Source organism: Vulpes lagopus, chromosome 17 (assembly GCF_018345385.1).
Source record: "Vulpes lagopus strain Blue_001 chromosome 17, ASM1834538v1, whole genome shotgun sequence".
Lineage (NCBI taxonomy): Eukaryota > Metazoa > Chordata > Mammalia > Carnivora > Canidae > Vulpes > Vulpes lagopus.
In genome coordinates this window covers 34,361,110-34,380,996 of record NC_054840.1, presented here as the reverse complement: position 1 = coordinate 34,380,996, position 19,887 = coordinate 34,361,110, and the positions used below count along the sequence as shown (strand labels likewise).

At 41.2% G+C, this 19,887-nt stretch overlaps 1 non-coding gene across 1 annotated transcript; it reads right to left on the bottom strand.

The window, feature by feature from the left end:
• Nucleotides 1-1,817: 1,817 nt before the first annotated feature.
• Nucleotides 1,818-1,922, bottom strand: LOC121477634. Its single transcript, XR_005984305.1, has one exon. It is a non-coding gene; the product is annotated as a U6 spliceosomal RNA (small nuclear RNA).
• Nucleotides 1,923-19,887: the final 17,965 nt, after the last annotated feature.

Below are 19,887 nucleotides of genomic sequence, written 5' to 3'. Positions count from 1 at the left end.
AAGGAGACCAGGGTGGCTGTGCAGGCTCCCACATATATCTGTGGAGAAAGAAGAGGTAAGTATTTACTCGAGAATATTCAAGAAAACTCATCTAAGCTCCATCTTTCATTCACTTTTTATTTTTTTTAGATTTTATTTATTTATTCATGAGACACACACACACAGAGAAACAGAGACACAGGCAGAGGGAGAAGCAGGCTCCTTGTGGGGAGCTGATGTAGGATTCCATCCTAGGACTGTGATATCACAAGCTGAGCCAAAGGCAGATGCTCAACCACTGAGCCACCTGAGGCACCCACTGTGCCCCTCACTTTGTCTTTTCATGTTTCATCTGAAAATGTTTCCATCCGCATTCCTTAAAAAAAAAAAAAAAAAGATTTTTTATTTGAGAGAGAAAGAGAGAGGGAGGGGCAGAAGGAGAGGGAGAGAATCTCAAGAAGACTCCTCACTGAGTGCAGAGACCAACTAGGGGCTTGATCTCACAATCCTGAGATCATGACCTGGGCCAAAATGAAAAGTTGGACGCTTAACCGTTTGAGCCACCCAGGTGCCCCATCCACATTCTTACTCAAATTGAAATGTTATTATATTTTTCACACTCCCTATTTATTTGCATATGTACATACCTGTGATTTTTGTCACTGTATTTATAAATACTCTTGAATACGTGCCATAGACTAGGGTCCCCATGTCTCTGAAGGCCAGCGTCTCCATCATATCTCACTACCTCCTTGGATTTGTTATCATCTGCTTATTCCAGTCACTCTCCTATAGCTTTGGAGACTTTGATCCTGTTACTCCTCAAACACTTGTCAAAATTAACATATTTATTTTATTGGGTATTTTGGTAAAATAAAACTGTTTCTTGAATTTAAGAGGTTTACTCAAATCCAAGGACAGTTTCTTAAGCCTGAATCCCCTGATATCTCTATATTATTTAACACCTTTGGTCACTCATCTCTCCCTAATCTTTCTCTTGTCTTGCCTATAGTTACATCCATGTCTAAACCCAACCTCCCTGACCCCCAGCACAGATCTCCTTCTCCCAAGCACAGATCTCCTTCTCCCAAGCACTTAGTCTAAGGCATGTGGAAGCTTCTGGAGTGGATGCAGTCATCCCTGAGGAGTAACCAAGAAGACAATCACATGTGTGATGCTGCCTGCCTGCCACACCTGAACCAGCTCTATCTCTGTCCTGGATTAAGATAATCACCCCCGGATGTTTCCCTGAGGCCCCACAGGGTCTTCAGGATTGACATGGCACAACCTGGAAGCCAATCTCCTCTGACATCAGCTCTGATGTGTAAAGACCTTGGAAATCATCATTCCTGTCCTTGCAAGAAAACAAACTAAACACCTTAGATCCACCAAAGAATGGAGGCCGCAGAGTGAATTGCCAGCTGGAAATCTGAAGAGACAGATGAATCGAGAACGACAGCCAAGGTCAGCTCACCTGGGGGAAAAAATAAAGAATTTCAAGATGGTGAAAGCAGGGCATTGAGCCAAGAGCAAGAGCCCTCTGAGTGCAGGGTACAGAGAGGAAGGCAGCTCGCCTGACGCTCAGCAAGCACCTCAGTGCTACTTGTGTTACTAGAACTAGTAACAATGGCAGTAGCAGCAATAATAATACTCTCACTGCTAGTCGTAATATTAGTACTACGAGGGGTACCACTACCAATAGTGTTAGATTCAGTGTTAGATTTCACTACCACTACCAGTCAAATCTAACCACACCTTAAAGAGAAATCTGAAAATATGCCTACAATCTTATTTCTCCCGTTGCCCATGCAAACATTTGGTAGGTAATCGATTTTTTAAAAAATATGGAATGCTTCACGAATTTGCATATCACCCTTTCAAGGGGCCATGCTAATCTTCTCTGTATCATTCCAATTGTAGTGAATATGCTGCTGAAGGAGCATGATTGTTGAAGGGATTGGCTAAATACCTCTGAAAGTGTTGTTCTCTTCGGGCCCAGTGCTCTCCCAGTATCTAACCCAGACACTTGCAGATCGACTTATCATCTGCTCTTTTTTCTCCAGGCCAACCTGGTGCCTTCATCCTCCATGCTGTCTTCCCAGATGGATCATTACAAAGTGCAGCCTCATGGTCTCACCCTAGATTAGAGCTGTCTGAGGCTAAAAGCAGAGTCTCTGCCTCCAAATCTGGTAAACATTTTCGGGACCTCGGTCTTCTCTCAGGCTGCCTTTAGACCCACCCCATATGCTCTCCCTAGATCTCCTCTCAAAATCTGTTTCCAAATAATACCAAATTATTTGCAGTTCTTGTTAATTATCTTGCAAATATCTATACGTACACAAATCTACCTCCCCACTGAGTCATTCTGTGCATTGCCCCATGTCCTGCATGACCTCATTTTTGCGTCTCTTCTTGAAAACTAGAACTCAATTTTCTCTGGGCAGGCACAGTGAGGCATTTTTTCTTGTTTTTTTTTTGCTGGACATCTCACGTTCTTATCTCCTTGGATCTGAAGCTGCATTGCAATAATGATGTGCTTTCAGATTGTCTCCCTTACCCATTCATGTGCATTCCAGATGGTGCACCCACTCCATGTGTACCTCAATGACCAGAACACATTCTAATCATGTCCTGTGCAAAGTGCATAGTGGGTGTTTCATGACAGCTTGATGGCAGTAGGGTGAATGCCTGAAGGAACCAGTGACCAGTAGAATTAATAGGATATGCAACTCACTTTCAAAATGAGAAAGCAAAAAGTAGGAAGACTCCAAAGTCATTAGAGAAGAAAACCATTCTTACACAGAGAGGATTGATTGATTGATTGATTTGATTAATTCATGAGAGACACAGAGAAAGAGAGAGAGAGACAGAGGGAGAAGCAGGCTCCATGCAGGGAGCCTGACGTGGGACTCGATCCCAGTTGTCCAGGATCACACCCTGGGCTGAAGGCGGCGCTAAACCACTGAGCTACCCGGACTACCCACAGAAAGGCTTTAAAAGGAAAATCCATGACAGGAATTTCTTTTCTCTTGGGTAATTTTTTTTTTCTCAAGTAAAGTTAGGTAATTTTGAAGATTGAAATAACTTCTATTTTTTAGCTTTTTGTGGAAATAATTCTAGATTTTCAAAAAAAGTTGCAAAGATGGTACAGATTGCTCCTTGTGCCTTTCAGTCTACTTCCCCCAATGTTATTGTCTTATATAATAAAATATTAATTAATTAAAATTTATTTTGTACTATTAGCTGAACTGTTGAGTTTATATGGATTCCCTTGGTTTTCCACCAATACTGATCTTGTTTCCAGCATTTGACCTGAGAGTCCCCATTGCATTTGCTCTTCATATCTCTTCAGACCCTTTCTATCTGTGAAAAAGTTCCTTAGTCCTTCCTATTATTTCATGGCATTAAATTTTGAAGAGTGTCAGGTAGTTATTTCATAGACTGTTTCTCTATTTGGATTTATCTGAGTTCCTCCTCCCTAGATTTGGATGTTGAAGACCTAGCTTTTACAACTGAGGGTATAACTGTATTTTTTTTTAAAGATTTTATTTATTTCTTCATAGAGATGCAGAGAGAGAGAGAAAGAAAGAGAGTAGCAGAGACACAGGCAGAGGGAGAAGCAGGCTCCATGTAGAGAGCCTGATGTGGGACTCGATCCAGGGTCTCCAGAATCACACCCCGGGCTGCAGGCAGTGCTAAACTGCTGCGCCACCACCGGGGCTGCCCCATATAACTGTATTTGAAGACAGAGCATATGAAGAGGTAATTAGGTGAAATGTGGTCTTTAGAGAGGGCCCTAATCCAATAGAACTGGTGTTTTTAAAAGAAGAGCAGTTCAGGACATAGACACACAGAGAGGGACACCCAAGTGAGGACACAGAGAGAAGACGGCCTTCGACAGCCAAGGAGAGGGGTCTCAGAAGAGACTAGCCTTGCTCACACCTGCATCTCACACTACTGGCTTCCAGAATGTGAGAACATAAATGCCTGTTGTATACGTGGTTCAGTCTATGGTATTAGTTCCAGCATTCCTAGCAAATTAATACACTAAAGTTTTCTCTCAATTAGCTTAATTATGTGTATTTGGGGGAAGAATATCACAGAGGTGATGTGTCCTTCTCCTTCCAAAGTATTAACTCTCACCACTTGGTTAGGGGGAAGATTTCCAGATTTGTCCACTAAAAAGTTACTATTTTTCCCCTTTCCATTCACGTAAAGTCAAAAGCAAATTATTAAATTCAGCCCACACTTAGAAGAAGTAAGTTCTGCTCCCAGAGGGAGAAGTATCAAAAGGAGACATAGGTAATTTGAGAGCATGTGCTAAAACCACAGCAACTAATAAATATATCAGTGGAGATATCCTAAGAAGATACAAATATCCTTTCCTGTTTAAATTCCTTCCACTAATTTTTGCATTCATCAGGGCGTCTTGTCTGCCATAATTATTACTGTGATGTCCCAATGGTGAGTTTTTATTTCCTTCATTTCTTCAATATTTAAGAATTGGAATTTCTCTTTGAGGACTCTTTCTCTCTTCTCCCCTGTTTATTATTTCAATCACTTAGTATACCAAAATGGATTTTGGCGTATTAATACTATTCTTGGGGTTAGAAATAGTTGTTTATTTTGTCCATTGGGAAAACTTAGGTTAGCTCTTGAGCCTTTCAGATACTTTCCCCTCAAAATTGAGCTCTTGGCTCAATTTCTATTTATTTTTGACTCAGCCCTAGAATCAGCCTTTTTTTTTTTTTTCAAGGTATCTTGATTCTTTTTCATCAGAGAATGGTATTTAGAAAACAAGATCTGAGTGTAAAGTATGCTTGTTGCTACTGGGATGTCAGTGATTCCACACTTTCTCAATGTACATATGAAACAGACACGGACATACACACAAGTGTGCACACACATATGTATTATTATTAATAATACATTAATATTACATGCTATTATCTCTGCATCTGTCCATCTGTATGCCTATAAATATAAACCTAAACATGAGTTCACACTGAGGTCTCCAAGTACAAGCCACTGTGTAGATGTAACTTTTCCAATTGGAACAGTTCAGTTTGGCTGTAATAGTTTCTCTTTGAAATAAGACACACACACACACACACACACACACACACACACACACACACACCTAGCCTGTGAGTATAGAACAAGCGAATTAAGTAATATTTCCATTTATCCAAGAGTGTGCTGGAACACCAGCCAATGCACTTTGGATGCTATGTGCATCAAGTGTAGATGAAGTCACACTTCTTGGATTTCTCAAAGAACTTGCTCAATGCTGTCTTTCGTTGGTGGAGATATCACCATCCTAGTAGCACCTACAGTAACCAATTTGCCTTTGATATTGTTCCTTACTTATTCTGAGGGTTCTGCTTTTTGTCTTTCCTTCCTGACCCTGTGTTTAGTAAATGCTACAAGCACATACAAATATATGCAAATAAATCTTATTTGAAGAGAAATTAGTAGTATGGGTCTCTGGTGCCTGACATGTTTATAGAATCCACTAATAGGTTTTGAAAGTTTTATGTTCCGCTGTCCATGGAAATTGTGTGCATGACTTACTTTGTATTTAGTTATTCTAAGAAGAAAGAGCACATTTTTCTGTTTCATGCTGGTGGGCAGATAGAAAGAGCAGAGGCAAGAGCAGAAGAGATGGAGATCTGTACATTTTCGGGGGGCCTGGAAGTCTGGAGTCACAGGGCTGTTTAACAAGACGTGTGTGGGACCTAGAGCTGGCTTATGTGGATTTAATCTTCCATGTTGACTCTTTGTGTGCTGAAAGGTAAGCCATCACCCCTCTCAGGGCCTCTGCTTGCTCACCTCTGAAAGGAAGGATTGGCCACACAGGACCCTCAGACACTGGAGTCTCTACAGTCCCAGGATTCAGTGGACTCAGAAGACGGAGCAGGGTCTTGCCCATGCCAGACTCCTTGCTTAGCTTATTCTGCTTCTCATTCTACTTTGCTCACACCAGGACGATTTCACTTCTCGGTTCTGTCATTACAAACACAGTGCAGATGATGGATTTTGCTTGTTCTCCTCCTGTGTTGGAAAAAGAGATCCATGCGATGAGATCGTCCCTCGGTTTCCTGATTGTGGCTTATTTTGTGTACTTTAAACATTGTCAGAAACCACTTATGGGCCTTTCACTCCAGATGCCTCCTCTGTGGGAGTAAATATTTGTCAAATGCCACCTTTCCCTACTTTTGCCTCCCAGGAACAGGAGCGCTATCAGTTTGCTGCTCCTCTGCGTGCGCGTCACTCTTGTCCAATTGCTCTGTAACATCTGACATTTCTCTCCCTCCCTCTCTGTCTGCTGTTCTTTTATAAAGGATTGAGTTGTGTTTTATCCTCTATCTAATCCTTTCAAAATACTGTGTACCTTTCTAAATGATGGCAACCCCCTGACAAGGCAAGGGAGATGAGAAAGCTGGGAACCACATCAGAAGGGCCTGCTAAATCTGTTGTGACAACAGGGAAGGATGCTAGGACTTGCTTCATTTCGGTCTGAAAGCACCTTTGTTATGTTTCTGAGGAGAGGAACAGAGGGCGGAGGCCTGGCGGTGTTTCGTGGCCCTCTGCCTGTCAATCTCATCAGCACTGAAGGAAAAATAAATGATGAAGGAAAAGTGGGAGCGCAGTCTAAATGGAAAGACACACATAAAGGAAGCATGTGCATGTCTGGGAGTACCACCACCGCTCTCTGCCAGAGGCTGAGACGATTCCAGCCAGAAAGATGACCAAGCTGTGCCTGCAGGGACGACCCGAGCTCATCAGAATCGGATTCCCGGCTTCCATCTTGGCTGGCCTGCTCTTCCACTACTGAATGTACTTTAAAGAAAAGGTAGATTCAGGGATATTTTTTTCCCTTGCCTGCTTGGTAAGGTGCTCATTTGCATCAGGTTGTCAAGAGTTATGACACTTAATGTTATTAATGTCACTTCCATTATTCCACTGAATCTCAGCTGCCTTCACCTACAAAATGTAAATGTTTCTGACTACATGACCATAACTAGAGACCCCAAGGAACGGAAAAAAGAAACACAGGTCTCCGTACTGTGGGTAGGCCAACTTGCTGGCTCCCATGTCATTCACTGCCATGGATTTGGAAATATATTCACTCAGTGTCAGAAGTATGACACACGCATTCATGTGTGTACATGAACACATGCGCACGCAGGAGCACACACACACACACACACACACACACACCCAGAGTTGTTTTTGTTTTGGAAATCCAGTGTAACTCAACCAACATTCAGAGCCAACTCTTTAAGAAACAATTGTGTAAGAACTGTAAAAAGGCAGAATGCACTTTGATTAATAAATAGCTGGGCCAAAGAGGATCGGGCACCTGAAGACAAGTAGGGCCGATCTTGGAGGCAGCAGGACCTGTAATTTCTAGAGGTTCATGCAGTGAGAATCATTGAATTATTAAATACTAAAGAGACATTTATGTGATCTGTTGAATGAAATGTATTGATGTGGAATAATTTGGTAATGCAATCAAATCTTTTAAAGAAGATGGTTTATTTTAATTGGGGAAATACAAGTGATAACCTTTGATATAGTCATATTTCATATTTGAATGATCTGAATTTTCAGACAAGCTCCAACATAAGATTTGGGTAATACTGAATCTTTGAAAGTTGTACTTATTTATTTATTTTAAAGATTTTGTTTATTTATTCATGAGAGACACAGAGAAAGAGACAGAGACATAGTCAGAGGGAGAAGCAGGCTCCCCAAAGGGAACCTGATGAGGGACTAGATTCCAGAACCCTGGGATCATGTCCTGAGCCGAAGGAAGATATTCAACCACTGAGCCACCCAGGTGCCCCTTAAAGTTGTATTTAATTAGATATATAAAAAATTGGACCTAAATTCAATTATGAACTAATAATAGTTTTTACATGTCAGTTTTCTTTTTATTATGAAAAAGTTTACAAGAAAAAGTAGAAGACTAATACAATAATCACCTGGATCCAACAATGAATATTTTGCCACATTTTAAAAAAAGTACTGTTTTATTTTTCTATCTCCGTCTCTGTTGATTTATATCTTTATTTTGGTAGGTAAATATGTAGATTGATAGCTAATGTATTGCTAAACCACATAATACCAATGTCCATAACCAAAATACAACTATCATAGCAGTTAAAGTCAACAACGATTTCCTAAAATCCAGTCAATCCTGGATAGCAGGAACATCTTATCTAAGTTTTTCAAGATGTTTTAGAACTGTTCGTATCAGACTCAGATTCCACGTCTGTGCATTGATTACTTGGGTGTGCCACCTTTGTCTTTTCATGACTCAGAAGAGCCTGTTCCTCCCCAAAACCTTTAATTTTTTTTCTCATGACACTGACTTTTTGAAGAGAATAAATCAGTGATATTTTCATGTCCCACATTCTAGATTTGTCTGTTTGTTTTCTCATGGGATCATTTCACTTGTTTCTCTAGCTGTTACATTCTCTCTAAACCGAAGGTTAGGTCTGCAATGCTGGCCGTTATTTTTAGCAGGAACTCCTCATGTGTCACGTTAGGTGCTTGACATTTCAGCACATCAGGAAGTGCCTCATGTCAGGTTGCAGTATTATTAGTGATGCTAAATTTAATCACTTGGTTAAGGTGGTGACAACCACTCATCTGAGGTCTTTAGCATCCACTGATGATACTTGCCTGAGTCAACAATTTTACCAGGGGAGGGGCTGCAAAATGATTTTTTAGTGATGTTATCGCCTTGAAGCATATTAAATGATATTTTGTAAAAAGGAGATTTATTTCATCAAGTAAGGTTATCTACATTTCCACCTAACATTTTTGAGGAAGGAATTAACCCCTCAATTTCATTTTTATTCTTCAGAATGTTTAGTTGATATACTAGTTCCCTACAATGGAGGATAATGAGATTTTTTTCCATTTTTACCTGTTTTGAGAGATTGGGTATTTGTAATTTTTCAACATTATATGCTCAATTACAGTTATCGCTTTTTGTTGACACCTAAAGTTTCCCAATTTATCTACTGTGAGCCACTTCATCAAGCTCTTGTGTCCTTTTGACATGGTCCCATTAGGCTTCGGATGCTGGGAACTTACTCTGCTGCACATTTGAAATTAGCTCTTGTTAAGGAGCACCAGCTCTCATTAGTGGTAAATGGTATTTACAGTCAGCTTCTGGGCACTGGACATGCATATTGCTAAGGGGACCAGTACCTCCAGGAGGCTTCAGCAGAAAGAGCTTGGTAAAATAGAAGTGTTTCAGAAGTGTTTCTGTTTCATTTGATAACATTCTTGATTTTGTTTGATTTTCTTAGCATTTTAATTTATATTCTCTATTTTTAGTACTGTAGTTCCAGTTTTACATGCCCTACCCTTGCCACATTGTAATTCAATCTTAATTTCTGACACACATTTCTCTTTTCCTCCAACAGCTTTCCTAGGGTAAAATAGACATTTTTAAAAAAGAAATCATGAAATTGTATTTCAAAAAAAATAAAGAGAATATTGCTCTTAGCTTTCTTGATTTTCCATTTGTATCTGTTTTTCTTACATTTGAAAGCCTAGGTTCAGAACCGCACTAACATGTTTACTTATTTTTATCTTTTACATGCTGCAGAAAATAGTGTCAAAACTATGACATCTCTATGTGCCTAGTACTACTGAATGAAGTTTAGGATTTATCTGCAGTCTCTTTGTTCCTGAAAGCATATTCCACTGAAGATGTACAATCAGAAATAACTTGAATTATTTCTTAAGTCTATGGTTAAGTTACCAATGTATTATATAATTAGGTTCATTTATTTTTGTTAAATTTAAAGATCAAAGTCTCTCCTCTTATTTAACCTGATCTGCTAATATTCAAAACATTGACATGAACCAATTCTCACTATTTACCTAACACTAGAATTATTTCTATTTGTTTTAGGTTTGGCTTTCCACCATTTCTCTCAGCAAAAATAAGCAGATGTGTTCAGTATTTTTTAATCTCCTTCCCTTTTTTTATAAAAAGTAACAATATAAATGACATTCTGCAATTTGATTTTATTTTACCCTGTGTCCCTCAGCACAGGTCCCCTTCTCATTTGTATTTGTACCAGCACATGTGCCATTAGGTGGATGCATCTTCTTCCCTTGACAGGTGGTTCCCTATTTATGTTTCCTTCCCTTCATGTTGCCATACTTGTAGTCAAGAAGTTGGGAGCAGCTTGTAAGTGATGTAGACTTTATATTTGAAGGTTCACATACTTTTCTGCATAGCTTTTAAAGTGTAACAATTGTATTAAATGTTGTTTTAGAATTGATATTTCTGGTTCAAACTTTCCAAGTCTATGATAGGCAACTTAATATGTAGATTCAAGTTTTCTTTGATGCCAGGAAGTGGTGTGTGCATGTGTGTGTGTGTGTGTGCATGTACTCATGATAGTTTTAAATATTAATTCAGTCCCATTTTGGGTTTTTTGTTTGTTTGTTTTTGTTTGTGTCTTCAGAAGGGGGGATAGTTTAATTAATTATACATCTATTGGATCCTCTTTGCCTGTCTTCAACAGGTGTTTCTGTTTCATTTGATAACATTCTTGATTTTGTTTGATTTTCTTAGCATTTTAATTTATATTCTCTATTTTTAATACTGTAGTTCCAGTTTTACATGCCCTACCCTTGCCACATTGTAATTCAATCTTAATTTCTGACACACATTTCTCTTTTCCTCCAACAGCTTTCCTAGGAAAATAAGCTACCACTTTACATTTTCCCTAACTTTTGTCCAGTACCATAATAAGATTTAAAATTTTTGCTTTAAGATTATTTCTGCCTTTGTATAAATAATGACTATATTTTAATTTTTACATGATCTATTGTTAAGTCTTCCTCTGCTCCATGGCATGCAGCGTGTGTGTGTGTGTGTGTGTGTGTGTGTGTGTGAAATCTCACATTCTAAAAAGTACTAGGTTTCACTACCTTTTTCTTTATTTTTTTTAAGTTCTAGTTTCCTCTTCTCTTGCTGTGACTTAGGGCCATTTTAAGATGGATGGGCACAGTAATGTGTGTATTTTCTAATTCTTTGTTATTATAATTTCTTCAGGTGCTCTATTATTTCTCTTCATTGCCAAGCTTAAAGCAAAGTATCACTGGGGGCCAGAACTTACTTTATATATTGGTAAAGAACAATTGATTTGAATATAGAAAAATTTTCAACACTGATATAATTACAAGTATAACTTTCAAATTTTGAATTGAACAGAGATTAATGAAAAAAATAAATCTTAAGTAATACTTTAAAAATGGAAGTTGAAAGGAAATAAAAGAAAAATATAAAAGATGTAAATAACAGTGTCAATAAGCTGTATCTAAAAAGATATAGAAAATTATATTCAGTAACTAAAAGATTCACATCTTTGTATATTTTTTAAGGTAGACCATGAATCAGAGAACAAAAGAAGAATCATTGCATTCTAAATGATCAGCATCATATCAGATCCTTCACTGCAAAGCCAAAACAAATGTCTTTGCATGTTTGGAAAGCATTAAACCAATTACTAACTAAGCCTGGAGTTAAAGAAAAAGTAACAGAGCCATTATGAAAACATCTTAGCAAAACAACAAACAACCTTGGTTGTGAGGATACATTTTAAAAAGAAGTTGGAGATACATGTTGAATTTTGAATAAACTTTTGAGGAAAAAAATAGAGGTATAATGAAAGAGCTAAGCATATATTTGAAAATCCAGAGAAACAAAAAAGTAAACAAATAAAAAAATAATTTTAAAGGTCATAAGCAACTTTAAAGAAGAGATAATAAAGGATTATAATGAAAACAATTTCTTTTAATGTTTGATATAATAGTAGTATTAGTTAAGAGCATTTGTAAAAAAAAAAAAAAAGAACAATTATAAAAGTAAATTAAATATTGAGTTTTTAAAAGGTATGGCCAGAGATGTAGAATGTAGAATAGATGAGGGAGTTTTGTCTTAAAATAGCAGAAAGATAGTGGCTTCTTCTCTTTTCAGCAATCCCCCAAAACTATCAAGATAAATAGAAAAACAAAGCAAAAAAAAAAAAAACACACTATAAGGATAAAAGAATGAAATAAAACAAATTAGTCTTGTGTAATATTTCACTCTCTTCAAACAATCTCCTGTGTATGGTTTTCCTTCCCCTGTAGATGAGCTGGCAGGAAGAGAACACAGCAAAGTATAAATAGTGCTATTGAGGAAGGGTAAGCTAGGGTTAGTTTTAATTTTTGTTTTTTAAAGCCTTTGTTTCTTAGACACATTTGGGTTCATAGCAAAATTAAGAAGAAAGTACATACATTCCCTAACGTCACATATGCACAGCACCCCCCATGATCAACATCCCTCACAGGTGATACATCTGCCATGATTATCCTTCATAGACTCACCATCATCGCCAAAGTCTGTGGCTCCCATCAGGGTTCACTCTTGATATTGTACAGTCTATGGGTTTGGAGAAATGTATTGTGACATGAACCTACCATTACAGTAGCATGTAGAGTATTTTCTCTGCTGTATTTCTATTATGTAGGCAAATGTCCTTTTTTTTGGTAGAAGATATTCAAGTAAGTACTCATGTGTGATGGGGCATCTGTTCAGCAAGTTCCTCTCAGAAGTTTCAAGAATAAAAGTGATATGAACCATGTTTCTAACATTTCTCTAGGTTTTTAATTATTTTAATGTTAAAAAAATAGTACTGGTATTCTTTTCTTAGTAATTTAGAATGATTTCTACATTAGCTGCTCTGTCAGAATTTTCTAGCATGTTTGAGGTGGTAAGGGACTGTTTTTATTTGTTTTTTAGGTGGATAAAGTGGTCCATGCATTTTGGTCCTCAGTATAACCTCCTCATAACTGAGAATTTTACAATTCTTCATATTTTCAATAAAGTACCGAATAGGATTAGATGCCAACCGGCTGTAAAATCAAATTGTATTTCCTTGACTCTAAACACATTGAAGAAACACCTGCTGAGAGAGGACGAGCTTGTGGGATAAGGACGTAATGGAAGGGTCCATGAGTTTCCAGAAGGGGTGAGCGTTCACAGTTCTCTTGAGAACGTTAGGGCTGGATAAGCACACCGCTTACTAATTGTCCATTCTAAGGAAACACCGAAAATGCCGGGATGTAATTATTGCTTACAGCCTACCTGCTGTGAAAGCATCATTTGAGTGACTCTGTTTGTTGTTGATACCTGAGAGAGCACCCTCCAAAGAATGCGAGGCACATAATTACCAGCCTTTAGTGCAAACCCTTTTGGAGAAATTCTCAGTTAAACCCACTCTTTAGAGACAAATAGCAAAGGGGCTTGTAATTAGATGAGCTGCTCTTTAGACATGAACCAACATAGATAATGCTAGATAATTAGTAGATAATTTTCTAGGTATTCCTGGCACTGAATGCTAAAAGCAAAATTAAGTCAGGCAAAGCACTCTGAGAATTGCCTGTGGCCAGCGAGTTGTCAGTGTTAACTGGGAAGAGAGTGGAGGGGATTTTTTACTCTGGAATCTGAATTCCTCTTTTCCATTGTCCAGTTAACGCACAGCCTGATGATGGTCGACAGCCGGGGTAATTTGGTAATTGAAAGATGGTCTGTGACGAGAGTTATTTATGAAAAACACTTAGCTTTAATCACTGGCTTGAATAATATTTGCATTGTGGGTCGGAGGAGGGGGCGGTGAGGGGAATTTTAAGAAGCTTTTTAAACAACCACACACGTGTGTTATAGTTTTCAGCAGCAAACTTCATCCAGTGAACTGCTAATTGGCATATCCGTGTCCAGGTTCCGAGAAAACAATTTTGTTAGGGTGGTACCCAAACAAATAGTGGTTGGGGGGTCTTTTGCATGTCTGTTTTTAGGAATTAAATCATTACCTCAAGATTCCTCCCAAAATGTCACCAATAAGATGACTTAATTATGTATCTGTAATTTAAAAAACGCATAAAGACAGAAGTGGGTCAAGTTAGGAAAAGTGAAAAAAAAAACCCCACAAAACTCACGAGAGAAGATCAGAGGAAAGCAATTTAAGATTTTCATTTATTGAGATTTCTAAAGAATAGGCCCATCCATTTCATTAGCAACATCCCGCTAAAGATAGAGGGTTCTGGTGAGGCTGGTGGATTGGACCCCTTCCCCAAAGGGGAAGAAAAGAGCATTTATGGGGCTGGTAGCTAGGACTTTGGTTCCAAGTCCAGGTTTGGCACATATTCCCTGCATGAACAGCTATATAATTATCTTTCCTTACTCCTTTGCGTCCTCATCCACAAAAATTGAATAATAGCCACGTCTGCATAAGGCATCATTCGAAGGATCAAAACAAGATTGGGTCTTCAGTGTTGAAACTTCAGAATGTTATTATGCAAATGTTGTTATTTTTTCCATTACTACCGTAGTTTAGGGAAGGGATGGGATGAGAAAATTGAATAGAAATCAACCCAGTCAGGAGAAATTATAATAAATGCATAAAGTCTTTTGAAATGCATCATCAGTTAAAAACCAAGGACAACTTTTCCCATTTTAAGAATCATTTATCCCTGTGGACCTTCATCTTCATCTTCAGCACCTTCCTGCTCCAACTGCAATGTCCTTGTCTCCCCTGCTCTCTCCCTGTGTCCTTTGCATTGAGGAACCCACTGCACTTCCTGGGCAGGATGTCCTGCAGTCACTACCCCCACCCTTCCCAGTCTTTGTTTGTGACTTCTCCCTTGGAGGCCACCAGCGGTCCCTGCTGAGCTGGCCTGTCCTCCCTGCAACATTTCAAGAGGTTCACCACCTGGTTTAATTATGAAATTCCACATAATCTGAATACTGAACTTAAAATAATTGGGCCTGTGAGTTTGTGCTTGGTTTGATATGAACTTGCATTTCATACCAACACAGACAATTTAGGCACCAAACAAAGATTTTTAAAAAATATTTTATTTATTTATTCATGAGAGACACAAAGAGAGAGAGAGAGAGAGGCAGAGACACAGGCAGAGGGAGAAGCAGGCTCCATGCACCGGGAGCCCGGTGTAAGACTCAATCCCAGGACCCCAGGACCATGGCCTGAGCCAAAGGCAGATGCTCAATTACTGAGCCACCCAGATGCCCCCAAACAAAGATTTTAAATTATGAACAATTTCAGAATGGGACACATGGATTACACAGGGGGCTTCAGTATGTGGGGCCCCGGGCCGCAGATGGGGCAAGATCCGTGCTCACAGGGAGCCCATGATGAGAACCGTGGCTTGGGGGGCACCCACCTCCAATCCCACTGTTGATGCCTCTTTCCATTTGGCCTCCCCATGCAGAGCTGTCTGGCGGGGCTTTTGGTCCCAGGGCTGGGGCTTCAGGAGCGCTGCAGGTGCAGACAGCCAGCCCGCAGCACGTTCACCCTGCGTGTGCATCTGTGCCCCCTATCCTGATGCCTGTGCATGGTGGGAGGATAGCTTCGGGGGTGGGCAGACTCTGGGGTCAAAGGTGGCCGCACTCACCCACTAGAGCCCTGGCAGGGCCAGGTGAGAGCATCAGCCAGTTAGGGTGGTTTATTTGAAGTGAAAATCACCCTTTGTGCTTCTGAAGACATTCCCACCTCAGTTAAATTGAGAGATTAAAATGAGTTTTTAAGGTATTCCCCTCGCCCCCGCCCCATCGAAATGAAACAAAATACTTCTGTCATCATTTGTAGGTGAACTTGAGCCCCGTGGGTTTTACCAGAGCAATTCAGCGTCTGCAGAGATTATCCTGCCTGGGAAAGAAGATCCTTCCTAAGGGGGAGGTCAGGTTTGCACGCTCCTTCCCCGGGCACCCCAAACCCAGAGCTGGGCAGTTTGTTTCCAGTTACAAGGCTTGATCCATTTGCTTCCAATTATATCCTAGATTATTTGGAGGCCATGCTCACTTATCCTTAGTATTTAGCACCTTCAGGCAGGTTCAAGATCAAGGGGTCGGCTGAGTCTCCTTCCCCCAAATTCACAGGCTGAAGTTCTAACCCCTGTGGGGCTGGAATTAGAGGGTGGAGCATGTGGGGGTCATGGGGTACAAATGCCATCATGAGGCTGGGGCGCTAATGATGGGATTAGTGCCCTTGTCAGGGGAAGAAGAAAAACCAGTGTCCCCCTTCTTTCTCTCCGGGGGGTGAGGAGACACTGGGGGAGGGGGGGCGGCCATTTCCAAGCCAGGAAGGAGGCCTGCCCTCAGGAACCCACATCATCCTGGCATCTTGACCTGCTACCCAGCAGAACTGGGAGAAATATATATGAGTTGTTGCAGCCACCGGGAATTGTTAAACACTGTCAGCCTGCTCCAGCCACCGAAACAGAAAACCACAGACAGGGGCACTTACTGCCCACAGCTCTGGAGGTTGGGAGTCCGAGGTCGGGGGAGGCTGACCCGGTGTCTGTGGAGGACTGGCTTCAAGGCTCCCCGTGAGGTCACGTGGCTGAGACGAGGCTGATTCCTCCTCCTGTCCCTAAAGGGACACTAAGGCCTCACAGGAGCTCCACCCTCGTAAACTCATCAGAACCTGACCACCTCCCCATGGCCTCCCTGCCTTGTGATACCATCGCACTGGGAGTGAGGGCTTCAGCACATGAATTTTGGGAGAGGGGATGCCCCAATTCAGGCTCCTATTTTAAAAATATGATTTTTGTTATCTGCAAAGACAATTTGTTAATGAGAAGCCAGTACTATTGGAGAGGCTGCTAAGGCCCTGCCTTCCACTTGCCAAGAGAGTTGGGGGAGTTGTAGGGAGTCAAGGGGATGATCACCTGGAGGATGACAGGGAGGGGGTGTGCTTGAGGTTGGGGAATGTGCTGCAGGGGGCCAGGGGGCTGTGACCTGCGAGCTCCCACTAGGGTGGAAATCCTTGTAGTGCTGACTGTGGCCTTCCCCACGGATGGCCTTCAGCAAGGGCTCTGGTCAGGATCTGCAGAAGATGGATCACCTGTGATCTCAGGTGAGGGGCCTGTCGGCAGCTCCACCCCTGGGCCTCCTCTCGGGAACGGCCCGCAGGTGATTGATGTCTGCTGACCTCACAGGGTTCAAGAGGAATCCGCCGGGAGGCTCCTGGTTGCCGAGGGCCTGGGCTGTTCTCTCTGCTGCTGGACCCATTTCACTCAGAAGGTAAAGAGCAAGTCACACGGGAAAACAATTCTGCTGGTTTGTTGTTCTAGACGGAAAGACTGGAACCACATTTTTCAGTTGTGTCAACTTTGGAAAGCCAGACTGCTTTCTCCTTGTTTTTTTTTTTTTTTTTTTTTTTTTTGTTCTTTTTTCTTTTTTTTTCTTTTCTACCTTCTATCTAGTTTCTTTATTCTTCTTTCTTTCTTTCTTTCTTTCTTCCTTTCTATTTTTTAAGATTTTATTTATTTATTCATGAGAGACACAGAGAGAGAGGCAGAGACACAGGCAGAGGGAGAAGCAGGTTCCCTTCAGGGAGCCCAATGCAAGACTCGATCCCAGGACCCCAGGATCACACCTTGAGCCAAAGGCAGACGCTTAACCACTGAGCCACCCAGGTGCCCTTCGTTTCTTTATTTTTAAAGCAACTGTTTTTCTTTCTGGAGTTGCATCTTGGCTAAGCAATTTGACCAATGGCCTTCTGTGCTCCCCATGCATGGACTCAGCTCTGTGACTTTGTCTGGGCCAGGCCCATGCTGTTTGGAGGGTGATCCACGATCTTCGCCCCTCCACCCCAGTCTCCGCTGGTGGCCCTGTGTCCATGGGTTCCAGACCACGGCTCCCACACAGCTTCCTGCAGTGCGTCCAGGCCCTGGTGAGCCCCCTGACCTCTTCTGGAAGAAAGGATTTTAATAAGCCTGGTCTTTTTCATGCACACTATTTGACACAAACTGGATTCATTCGTAAAAACAGCAGATCTGCAGGTTGATCTCTGAAAATTTTGGAGCATCTGTGGAACTCTTATGGATTGAAACACAATAAAATGAAAAGGTTGTCTAGAAGCTGCTTTTCCCAGCCTTAGTTCTTAGGAGTCAACAGGTGGATCACATCTCCATGCCCCAGCCTGCCTACCAGTTGTGAGGGTGACAGCTCCTCCCAACAACACCCATAACCAGGCCCTAGTTCCCAGGTTTCTGAATCCTGCAGCAGGAAAGCATCAGTGGCACTTGAAAGATAACTCTTGCTTTACTTGTTGTGTGTGCCTGTATGAAGCTCTGGACACCACGTTGGTGATATCTGACAGTTCTTGGGTGTCCACAGTCGGTTGAAGAATGACTGGGGACATCAGAAAGAAAGGGTTGGGGGGCACAAGCCTGTGCTCTGCTGGTATCATGTCCAAAGTCATCTGGTTGCTGCTCAGACACACACTGAGGACTTGAGGTCCCTATGCCTCCTCTAAAGTGGGTCTGCCCCCACCCAGCACTCACTCTGTTCTCTGCATCCTTCCCTCCAGACCCTACAGTTTACACATGCACATGTTTACTGGCCCATGCCTGGGTCCCCTTCAGGCACCCTGGGTGAGGGCAGGACTATCCCCTCAGCACCCACAGGGTTGTGGCTGTGGTCACTGGTACACGATATCATGGGTATCATGAGGGGCCAGGCAAGGATGACAAAGACAGGCATTGTCTGTGGAGTGGAATGTACCAGAACACAGTGCTGAGAACTCTTTTTCACACACCCAAAACATTTATAAACCTTTTTTTAAGATGCCAGTAAGTTGAGGTGCCTGAATGGCTCAGTCAGTTGAGCATCTGACTCTTGATTTAGGTTCAGGTCATGATCTCAAGGTCATGACATTGATCCCCGTGTCTGTGCTTGGCAGGGAGTCTGATTGAAATTCTCTCTCTCTCTCCCTCTCTCTGCCCACCCCCCAATAAATAAATACTTATTTTTAAATTTGCCAATAAATTAAAATGATAGACCTAATGTTGTCAGTAAAAGCAGTGAAACCACAAATAACCAATATGCTTTGAGACAAACTATGGTCCAGGGTGTGTGTTAAGCATTACATGTGCACTAACTCATGTAAGCTTCACCCTAGCTGATCGGGTAAATCCTATTTTATGCTGAGTTGTGCATGGGGAAACTGAGGCACAGAACATTTAAGTAATTAGCCCAAGCTAGTATATCTAATAAGAGCAATTCAGGCAGGACCATCCCAGAGCCCGTGTGCCTGACCATCCCACCAGGCCACTGCCGCAATATTGAAGGTCCAAGCCAACAGTGGTAGGTGTCCATCCTTGTACTGCTGTAGTGAAAGAAGCACATAGGATTCCAGCAGGCCCTTTCCTAAGTCCGCGTGCAGCTCTATCCTGTCTGTAACTATATTTATTTATTTGTTTGTTTTTTTATTTGTTTTTATTGAAGTTCGATTTGTAAGTATCTTTAGAGTCAGCAACACGGAAAAGCTCCTGAGAGGAGGAGGTGGGCGGGGGTGGGCTGTGCTGGGTTTACTGCATTGAAGTGCAGGTTCCAGGCATTCATCGTTGCTTCTGGGACAGTCACGGGACACGCATGTTGGAGATGACCTACGACCCATGTCAGCACTTACATGTCAGGATGGGAATCGACCCTGCAATGCTTTCCTTTCTTCTCCGTGAATTATTCAAATATGCAAGGATGTCTCTTCCTCATCAACTGGAACCTCAATAAGAAAACTCACATAAGTAAGAAGGTCCTTCCCTGAGAACGTTCCTGTTAAGAAAATAGTTAATGCATTTTGCATACTCATAAATGATGCTAAATGTTATTCTTAGCTGCAGGTAATTAATTTTTTGCTATTTAAAGTTAAGCATCAATATAGTCGAGTTAATTATTAATTATTAATTAAAATTAAAGTTACATGATTAATTCATTAATGTTGAGAAGCTGAGAATGATAAGAGGGACATGCACTTCGGGATCAGTTGCTTTACAGACAGAGCCCCTTCCACTGCAGCT